Source organism: Pygocentrus nattereri, chromosome 10, assembly GCF_015220715.1.
Source record: "Pygocentrus nattereri isolate fPygNat1 chromosome 10, fPygNat1.pri, whole genome shotgun sequence".
Classification (NCBI taxonomy): domain Eukaryota; kingdom Metazoa; phylum Chordata; class Actinopteri; order Characiformes; family Serrasalmidae; genus Pygocentrus; species Pygocentrus nattereri.
In genome coordinates, this window is record NC_051220.1 from 44814062 (window position 1) to 44825171 (window position 11110).

The 11110-nt window shown below is 52.0% G+C and overlaps 1 protein-coding gene across 1 annotated transcript in view; it reads right to left on the reverse strand.

Moving 5' to 3' along the window:
• ccser2a (coiled-coil serine-rich protein 2a) overlaps positions 1–917 on the reverse strand; it is a 22994-nt gene extending 22077 nt beyond the window's left edge. The window contains exon 1 of the mRNA XM_037541799.1: positions 485–917. The gene's annotated coding sequence lies outside the window, so the exon portion shown is untranslated. The remainder of the gene's footprint in view (positions 1–484) is intronic.
• Positions 918–11110: the final 10193 nt, after the last annotated feature.

The window sequence follows — 11110 nt, forward strand, 5'->3', positions numbered from 1 at the left end:
GGACTCGTGATCTATCCAGAGATCTTCCACCCAATGACTGCTGGCATAGGCTCCAGCTCCCCTGTTAGAAGATGTGTGTGTGTATAATGGTATATAACAATAACATATCCAAAAAATACTACAGGAACAATTTCTTCATATTCCTCCACTAATCTATAAAATCTTCTCATCTGTATGATATTCCTGCAATGTTGTTTTACCATAATCTATTTCCTTCAGTGACTGTAGTGAATTTCAGATTTGACTGTAAGATTCTAAGAATCATGTAACACAAATCCTGTAAACATTACTGTAATATTATACTGTGATATCATATATATATATGTGTGTGTGTGTGTGTGTGTGTGTGTGTGTGTGTACCATAATATACTGTAATATCACCGCAGATGTTTGTATAAATCATACTCATCACAACCTGAATCTGAATCTGTTTATGCAAAGTTTCTGCAGTTCATCAAACCCAGAGCTTCAATCAGAGCTTTACCTTCAGCCTCAGATCACAGCATCGTCCATCTGCTGAACTGCTGACCTTCGGAACTCAATAACTCAACTGAGGAACATCCTGAGGAACATTCTGCTTTAGAGATGTTTCAGATGGACTGAATGATGACTCCTCAAACGGAGAGAAACAGCAGCAGAGATCAGGTCTGTATTGCTCAGCTCCGTATTGATCAGGTCTGTATTGATCAGGTCTAGCTGTGTGTGGATCTCTCGTCTTCATTCAGGATTTTCCATTCATGCTGACGATGAGACACTGACACTCTCCAGATCCTCAAAACTCTCTCGCGCTCCTCCGGGCTCGTTTCCCCGCGCGCAGCCTCTGTTTTCCGGATAAAAGAGCTAACAGCTAAAGCTAACAGCTAACAGAGCTCAAACTAACGCAGTTCTTCACTCGCACCACGCAGTAACACCATCACCATCACCATCATCATCATCTTTATCTTCATCCTCGCGAGTGTTCCTGTAAATAAACTCACACTTTACGCCCCGCCCACTCCTCGCGCGCTCGTAACGAATGGGCGGAGACACTGTCAATCATTTCTTGCATCGGCCAATGGTTTGAAGGAAAGTGCAAAAAAGCTTCACACGCTGTTCAGGCACGCGGGAAGTTTCCTTAAATATCACCCAATTCCTTATTTCAGATCAGGGGTGCAACTACATACTTTCTGAGGTGGATGCAAACATATTATCGGCGCCCCCCCCCAAAACTCCGCCCCTTAACTTAAAGTGGCTGAAAAAAATTAAAATTAAAATCAAATATTTAAGCAGGCAAGCTAAAATAAGGAACTTTATAAACAGAATACAAATTAAATTGTAAGAGCAAAAAACAAGCAATGAGGATTTAATTAAGAAGAAATAAAATAATTCAGAATAAACTGATAAGTGGACAGGCTAAAATGTAACGCAATAAAATAGAGATTAATAATTAGAATAATAAAATATAAGCACAAAGAAAGAGGGTTAAAACACCAAGTTTATATAAAAAAGTAAATTATGGAAATAAAATAAACAGTAAAACAGAAGACAGAATAAATAAAAGGAAGAAATAAATGAAATAAAAAGGTAAAAGGCGAAAAGTATGGAATGAAATAAATAAAAAGGTAAAACAGAAAATTAAATAAATAAAAGGAAAAAATAAATAAAAATGTAAAGGAAAACCCAATTAAACAGTTACAGGCTGAATGTGTCTGAATGTGGCTAGAAACTAAGAGTTTAAGATGATTTAGTGCCACCAGCGAGCTGAGCTTTAGACCAGGCCGCCACAGTTAGCATATTAGCTAGAGTGTTGACTAGCTAGGTTAGCTAGCTAAACAGGTTACTATAAAGAGCTGTGGCTCGACTAATGTCACTCGTTTTGAAGTTAAACCGAGAAAATAAGCAGTTCAGGGTTAATCAGGTCGTAGCTGGAGAACCCAGTTTAGCTTTAGCGTTAGCTTGCTGCCTCACTGCTATCATTCATCTGGCTGGCTGGGTAATATTAACATGGCTAGCCTTAGCTAGCACAGTAACATACATCTTAAACTGAAGAGGCGATCTTTTCTGATGGTGTGAATCTATTCCCGGTGAAGTTCGGGATCTTTGGGGAAACTATGGAAGGTTTGACCTCTATTAGATTCCTTTATTTTTGAATAAGTGCATTTGGGAACGCAGCAGTGAGGCAGCTTTGCTAGAACCCAGTGGTCCAACGCTACTTTCGTACCCTACAGTCTCGTTTTGGTAGACAAAGGTGACGTAGGTGAATAAAGCGTATAAACTGACCAACCTGCTGTCTTTCAACCACTTTGAGAAGCTTTTCTTCATCCCTACAACATCTTTTTCTCTCTCCCTCTTCCGTTCCCTATGGGGCGCGTTCTCAAGCGCCTGTGTTTGGGAGCAAATGACAGGAGGGTAGGGGACGGAGTGGATGGGCGCCTAATTAGTGCTGTGCTGTTTTTTGATGTGTATTATCATACTTGAACAAACAGCTCTTACAGAAAATGCAGACTAGAAATAATTTTCTGGCATCGTTTCGGCGCCCCTCTAGTGCGGCCCCCCTCTAGTGCAGCGCCCCTCTAGTGCAGCGCCCATATGCGCCGCATACGCTGCATACCCCCTTTTTGCGCCACTGTTTCAGATCAATACATTACTATAACTATTGGTTCACTTAGATAGATAGATAGATAGATAGATAGATAGATAGATAGATAGATAGATCCACACCAGTATGCGTAATGGAAAAAACGATCCACAGAGGATGCCATCTCCTCCGTGGTCCACACTGCCCTCACCCACCTGGAGAATAAGGACTCTTATGTCTGGATGCTCTTTGTGAATTTCACATCTGCCTTTAACACCATGATTCCCCAGACCCTGGCTTACAAACTCCACACACTCTGACCGCGCACCTCCCTCTGTAATTGGGTCCTGGACTTCCTGACTAACAGGCCGCAGTCTGTGAGGATCCACAACATCTCCTCCTCCATCATCCTCAGCACCGGCTCCCCTCAGGGCTGTGTGCTGAGCCCCCTCCTGTTTACACTGCTCACATATGACTGCTCAGCCGTACATCCAGGCTGTCATAGTGAAGTGAGAATAGTGATGAGTCTGGTTATAAGCAGGAGGTGGAAAGGAGATGATTGTGGATTTCAGAAGGAGCAATACCATCCCTCCCCTCCCCCTACACATGGAGGATCTGCAGTGGAAGTGGTATCCAGCTATAGGTACTTGGGCGTACACCTCAGTAACTATCTCACCTGGAGTAATAACACCTCCAGCCTGATCAGGAAGGCACATCAGAAGGCTGAGGCGTGCTGGACTCGGGAGCTCAGTCCTCACCTCATTCTACAGATGTGTGGTGGAGAGCATTCTGTGCTCCAGCATCACCGTGTGGCATGGAAGCTGCTCTGCGGTAGAGAGGAAAGCTCTGCAGAGGGTGCTGAAGGCTGCACAGAGGACTGTTGGAGTCAGCCTTCCCACCACCGTGGACATTTACACCTCCAGATGCAGGAAATGGGCCACTGGCATCATGAAGGACCACCAACCATCCAGCACACACACTCTTTGTCCCGCTCCCCTCAGGTAGGAGGCTGCGGAGCAATAAGAGTAAAACAACCAGACTGAGGAACAGCTTCTTCCCTGAAGCCATAAGACTCTTAAACTCCAATTAAACGTCACTGCAACGGCACTTGTGTGTCAACCAGAGGAGGATGGGTTCCCCTTCTGAGTCTTGGTTCCTCTCAAGGTTTCTTCCTCTTTTAGGGAGTTTTTCCTTGCCACTGGCGACGCTCATGGGGGCTCAGACCTGGATTTTCTATCTTCTTTTCTCTTCTCTCTGTAATACTGATTGTTTTGTAAAGCTGCTTTGTGACAACACCTGTTGTAAAAAGCGCTATATAAATAAATTTTGCTTGCTTGCTTGCATTTCATGTCCACTTATTTATTTCTGCTGCTGTACTGAGCCAGTGCCCCCACTATATCACCCCTCCACTATATCACCCCTCCACTATATCACCCCTACACGTGTCACTTTATACGTCACTTTAGACAGCACCAGTATTAAGATGTACACCTTCTACCTCGTACTCATGCTGCTGTGGTACATTCTGCTGTTATTTGCACCTTCTATTTATTGTTTATGTTACTTTTGGGAGTTAACTGGAACCTTGAGTTACACTATTTCGTTCCACCCCATGTACTACATGTGATGCGAATGATAATAAAGCCTTATCTTATCTTATCCTATCTAGATGGTGTGGTAGGTAGCGCTGTTGCCACAGCACAGAAGGGCCTGGGTTTGATTCCCCGGCCGGGAGACCAGGGTCCTTTCTGTGTGGAGTTTGCATGTTCTCCCTATGTCTGTGTGGGTTTCCTGCCACAGTCCAAAGACATGCAGTCAGGTCAAATGGACATGATAAATTGCCCCTAGGTGTGAGTGTGTCTGCTTGTCTGTCTGCCCTGCGATGGACTAGCGACGTGTCCAGAGTGTATCCTGCCTTCCGCCTGTGACCTTGAGGGAGAAGCAGCTTAGGAAGTGTGTGTGTGTGTGCGCACCGGCGTGACGTGTCCCCTCAGCCTGACCTACACCGCCAGAATGACCTGCCCTCTCAGCCTGACCTACACCGCCAGCCTGACCTGCCCTCTCAGCCTGACCTACACCGCCAGAATGACCTGTGCTCTCAGCCTGACCTGCCCTCTGAGCCTGACCTACACCGCCAGAATGACCTGCGCTCTCAGCCTGACCTGCGCTCTCAGCCTGACCTGCCCTCTCAGCCTGACCTACACCGCCAGAATGACCTGCGTTCTCAGCCTGATCTACACCGTCAAAATGACCTGCGCTCTCAGCCTGACCTACATCGCCAGCCTGACCTGCCCTCTCAGCCTGATCTGCACCGCCAGAATGACCAGCCCCCTCAGCCTGACCTACACCCTCAGAATGACCTGCGCTCTCAGATTGACCTACACCACCAGCCTGACCTGCCCTCTCAGCCTGATGTACACCACCAGAATGACCTGCGCTCTCAGCCTGACCTACACCGCCAGAATTACCTGCGTTCTTATCCTGACCTACACCACCAGAATTACCTGCGTTCTCAGCCTGACCTACACCGCCAGCCTGACCTACACCGTCAGAATGACCTGCCCATCTCAGCTTGACCTACACCGCCAGAATGACCTGCGCTCTCAGCCTGACCTACACTGCCAGAAAGACCTGCGCTCTCATTCCATACCTACACCGCCAGCCTGACCTGCCCTCTCAGCCTTACCTACACCGTCAGAATGACCTGCGCTCTCAGCCTGACCTACATCGCCAGCCTGACCTGCCCTCTCAGCCTGATCTACACCGCCAGAATGACCAGCCCCCTCAGCCTGACCTACACCCCCAGAATGACCTGCCCTCTCAGATTGACCTACACCGCCAGCCTGACCTGCACTCTCAGGCTGACCTACACCGTCAGAATGACCTGCGCTCTCAGCCTGACCTACACTGCCAGAATGACCTGCACTCTCAGACTGACCTACACCGCCAGCCTGACCTGCCCTCTCAGCCTGACCTACACTGCCAGAATGACCTGCCCTCTCAGTCTGACCTACAACGCCTGAATGACCTGCGCTCTCAGCCTGACCTACACCGCCAGCATGACCTGCTCTCTCAACCTGACCTACACCGCCAGAATGACCTGCCCTCTCAGCCTGACCTACACCGCCAGAATGACCTGCACTTTCAGCCTGACCTACACCGCCAGAATGACCTGCGCTCTCAGCCTGACCTGCTCTCTCAGCCTGACCTACACCGCCAGAATGACCTGCACTCTCAGCCTGACCTACACCGCCAGAATGACCTGCGCTCTCAGCCTGACCTACACCACCAGCCTGACCTGCCCTCTCAGCCTGACCCACACCGCCAGAATGACCTGCCCTCTCAGCCTGACCTACACTGCCAGAATGACCTGCACTTTCAGCCTGACCTACACCGCCAGAATGACCTGCTCTCTCAGCCTGACCTGCTCTCTCAGCCTGACCTACACCGCCAGAATGACCTGCTCTCTCAGCCTGACCTACACCGCCAGAATGACCTGCGCTCTCAGCCAGACCTACACCGTCAGCCTGACCTGCCCTCTCAGCCTGACGTACACTGCCAGAATGACCTATGCTCTCAGCCTGACCTACACCGCCAGAATGACCTGTGCTCTCAGCCTGACCTACACCGCGAGAATGACCTGCCCATCTCCGCTTGACCTACACCGCCAGAAAGACCTGCGCTCTCAGCCTGACCTACACCGCCAGAATGACCTGCACTCTGAGTCTGACCTACAGCGCCAGCCTGACCTGCGCTCTCAGCCTGACGTGCAACAGTCAGGAAACAACAGCCTGACCTACACCGCCAGAATGACCTGCGCTCTCTGCCTGACCTACACCGCCAGCCTGACCTGCCCTCTCAACCTGACGTGCACCACCAGAATGACCTGCGTTCTCAGCCTGACCGACAATGCAAGCCTGACCTGCATTCTCAGCCTGACCTACACCGCGAGAATGACCTGTCCATCTCCGCTTGACCTACACCGCCAGAAAGACCTACGCTCTCAGCCTGATCTACACCGCCAGAATGACCTGCACTCTCAGTCTGACCTACACCGCCAGCCTGAGCTGCGCTCTCAGCGTGACCTACACCGCCACAATGACCTGCACTCTCAGCCTGACCTACACCGCCACAATGACCTGCCCTCTCAGCCTGACCTACACCGCCAGAATGACCTGCGCTCTCAGCCTGACCTACACTTTCAGCCTGACCTGTACCGCCAGCCTGACCTGCGCTTTCAGCCTGACCTACGCTCTCAGCCTGACGTGCAACAGACAGGAAACAACAGCCTGACCTACACCGCCAGAATGACCTGTGCTCTCAGCCTGACCTGCACTCTCAGCCTGATGTACACCACCAGAATGACCTGCGCTCTCAGCCTGACCTACACCGCCAGCCTGACCTGCACTCTCAGGCTGACCTACACCATCAGAATTACCTGCGTTCTCAGCCTGACCTACACCGCCAGAATGACCTGCACTCTCAGACTGACCTACACCGTCAGAATGACCTGCACTCTCAGCCTGACCTACACCGCCAGCCTGACCTGCGCTCTCATTCCTGACCTACACCGCCAGAATTACCTGCGCTCTCAGCCTGACCTACACCACCAGAATGACCTGCCCTCTCAGCCTGACCTACACCGCCAGAATGACCTGCCCTCTCAGCCTGACGTGCAACAAACAGGAAACAACAGCCTGATCTGCCCTCTCAGCCTGACCTGCGCTTTCGGCCTGACCTGCACTTTCAGCCTGACCTGCACCACCAGCCTGACCTGCGCTTTCAGCCTGACCTACGCTCTCAGCCTGACGTGCAACAGACAGGAAACAACAGCCTGATCTACACCGCCAGAATGACCTGCGCTCTCAGCCTGACCTACACCGCCAGCCTGACCTGCCCTCTCAGCCTGACCTACACCGCCAGCCTGACCTGCCCTCTCAGCCTGACCTACACCGCCAGAATGACCTGCCCTCTCAGCCTGACCTACACCGCCAGAATGACCTGTGCTTTCAGCCTGACCTACGCTCTCAGCCTGACGTGCAACAGACAGGAAACAACAGCCTGATCTACACCGCCAGAATGACCTGCGCTCTCAGCCTGACCTACACCGCCAGCCTGACCTGCCCTCTCAGCCTGACCTACACCGCCAGCCTGACCTGCCCTCTCAGCCTGACCTACACCGCCAGAATGACCTGCCCTCTCAGCCTGACCTACACCGTCAGAATTACCTGCGTTCTCAGCCTGACCTACACCGCCAGAATGACCTGCACTCTCAGACTGACCTACACCGTCAGAATGACCTGCACTCTCAGCCTGACCTACACCGCCAGCCTGACCTGCGCTCTCATTCCTGACCTACACCGCCAGAATTACCTGCGCTCTCAGCCTGACCTACACCACCAGAATGACCTGCCCTCTCAGCCTGACCTACACCGCCAGAACGACCTGCCCTCTCAGCCTGACGTGCAACAAACAGGAAACAACAGCCTGATCTGCCCTCTCAGCCTGACCTGCGCTTTCGGCCTGACCTGCACTTTCAGCCTGACCTGCACCACCAGCCTGACCTGCGCTTTCAGCCTGACCTACGCTCTCAGCCTGACGTGCAACAGACAGGAAACAACAGCCTGATCTACACCGCCAGAATGACCTGCGCTCTCAGCCTGACCTACACCGCCAGCCTGACCTGCCCTCTCAGCCTGACCTACACCGCCAGCCTGACCTGCCCTCTCAGCCTGACCTACACCGCCAGAATGACCTGCCCTCTCAGCCTGACCTACACCGCCAGAATGACCTGTGCTTTCAGCCTGACCTACGCTCTCAGCCTGACGTGCAACAGACAGGAAACAACAGCCTGATCTACACCGCCAGAATGACCTGCGCTCTCAGCCTGACCTACACCGCCAGCCTGACCTGCCCTCTCAGCCTGACCTACACCGCCAGCCTGACCTGCCCTCTCAGCCTGACCTACACCGCCAGAATGACCTGCCCTCTCAGCCTGACCTACACCGCCAGCCTGACCTGCCCTCTCAGCCTGACCTACACCGCCAGAATGACCTGTGCTCTCAGCCTGACCTGCGTTCTCAGCCTGACCTACACCGCCAGCCTGACCTGCCCTCTAAGCCTGACGTACACCACCAGAATGACCTGCACTCTCAGTCTGACCTACACCGCCAGCCTGACCTGCCCTCTCAGCCTGACCTACACCGCCAGAATGACCTGCCCTCTCAGCCTGACCTGCACTCTCAGTATGACCTGCGCTCTCAGCCTGAGCTACACCACCAGCCTGACCTGCGCTCTCAGCCTGACCTACACCGTTAGAATGACCTGCCCTCTCAGCCTGACCTGCACTCTCAGTATGACCTGCTCTCTCAGGACTGACCTGCGCTCTCAGCCTGACCTGCACTCTCAGTATGACCTGCTCTCTCAGCCTGACCTGCGCTCTCAGCCTGACCTGCACTCTCAGTATGACCTGCTCTCTCAGCCTGACCTGCGCTCTCAGCCTGACCTGCACTCTCAGTCTGACCTGCGCTCTCAGTCTGACCTGCACCACCAGCCTGACCTGCGATCTCAGCCTGACCTGCACTCTCAGTATGACCTGCACTCTCAGTCTGACCTGCGCTTTCAGCCTGACCTGCACTCTCAGTCTGACCTGCGCTCTCAGCCTGACCTGTGCTCTCAGCCTCACCTACACCGTCAGAATGACCTGTGCTCTCAGCCTGACCTGCACTCTCAGTCTGACCTGCTCTCTCAGTCTGACCTGCACTACCAGCCTGACCAGCACTCTCAGTCTGACCTGCACTCTCAGTCTGACCTGCACTGTCAGTCTGACCTGCACCGCCCGCCTGACCTGCCCTCTCAGTCTGACCTGCACCATCAGAATGACCTGTGCTCTCAGCCTGACCTACACCGCCAGCCTGACCTGCGCCGTTAGAATGACCTGCCCTCTCAGCCTGACCTGCACTCTGAGTATGACCTGCTCTCTCAGCCTGACCTGCGCTCTCAGCCTGACCTGCACTCTCAGTCTGACCTGCGCTCTCAGTCTGACCTGCACCACCAGCCTGACCTGCGATCTCAGCCTGACCTGCACTCTCAGTATGACCAGCGCTCTCAGTCTGACCTGCGCTTTCAGCCTGACCTGAACTCTCAGTCTGACCTGTGCTCTCCGCCTGACCTACACCGCCAGTCTGACCTGCGCTTTCAGCCTGACCTGCACTCTCAGTCTGACCTGCGCTCTCAGTCTGACCTGCGCTCTCAGCCTGACCTGTGCTCTCAGCCTGACCTACACTGTCAGAATGACCTGTGCTCTCAGCCTGAACTGCACTCTCAGTCTGACCCGCGCTCTCAGTCTGACCTGCGCTCTCAGTCTGACCTGCACTGCCAGCCTGACCAGCACTCTCAGTCTGACCCGCTCTCTCAGTCTGACCTGCACTGTCAGTCTGACCTGCACCGCCCGCCTGACCTGCCCTCTCAGTCTGACCTGCACCATCAGAATGACCTGTGCTCTCAGTCTGACCTGTGCTCTCAGTCTGACCTGCACTGCCCGCCTGACCTGCCCTCTCAGTCTGACCTGCACCATCAGATCTACCTGCGCTCTCAGTCTGACCTGTGCTCTCAGTCTGACCTGCACCACCAGCCTGACCTGCTGTCTCACCCTGACCTGTGCTCTCAGTCTGACCTGCACTGCCAGCCTGACCTGCACTCTCACCCTGACCTGCGCTTTCAGTCTGACCTGCACCACCAGCCTGACCTGCCCTCTCAGTCTGACCTGCACCATCAGAATGACCTGTGCTCTCAGTCTGACCTGTGCTCTCAGTCTGACCTGCACCACCAGCCTGACCTGCCCTCTCAGTCTGACCTGCACCATCATAATTGTCATTAAATTAATGCATTATCATTAAAATTGTCATTAAAACATGCATTAATGACGATGTCGCTAAGCAGAATCAGCCAAACGTCACCGTGTAATGTAGATGTTGTTGGGTTAGTTTGGGACCCAGTGTTGTGAGAAGGGTTACCCTAATGCTGCAGACTGGAGACCTAAACTTATCGTAAGCGCAAAACACTAAAGGTAAACAGTTTCCATTAGAAACCCAGTGGCTATTACATAACGTGTTTAAGTTTATCACCCCGCTCTTGCCTGCCTGAACAGCATGTAATGCCTTTAACACTGTACTTCAAACCATTGGCTGATGCACAAAATGAGAGATGGGTAATTCACACTTGTGATTGGCCAATGCAAGTTTTGATTGGCAGTTGATATCTGTTATATGATTGGCTGAAGTAAGAAATGATTGGGCTGGTTCTCCGGACTTACATATATGTGGGTCTCAAAGAGAGAGAGAGTTTATAAAATTGTCCACTAGGAGGCAGTGTTGACATGCGTGTTTGAGCTGCTCCGGTTTAGGGTGTGTAATTTCATTCACGTGGCTGTAAAACCGTGGGAGGAATCAAAAACAGAGAAATCAGTGAAAAATGATAAATATAAAGTCTTTAACATGAAAAACTGCAGAAGCTTTAGAGCCTCTTTTTACCTTCAGGCTGAAAACCAGCCGA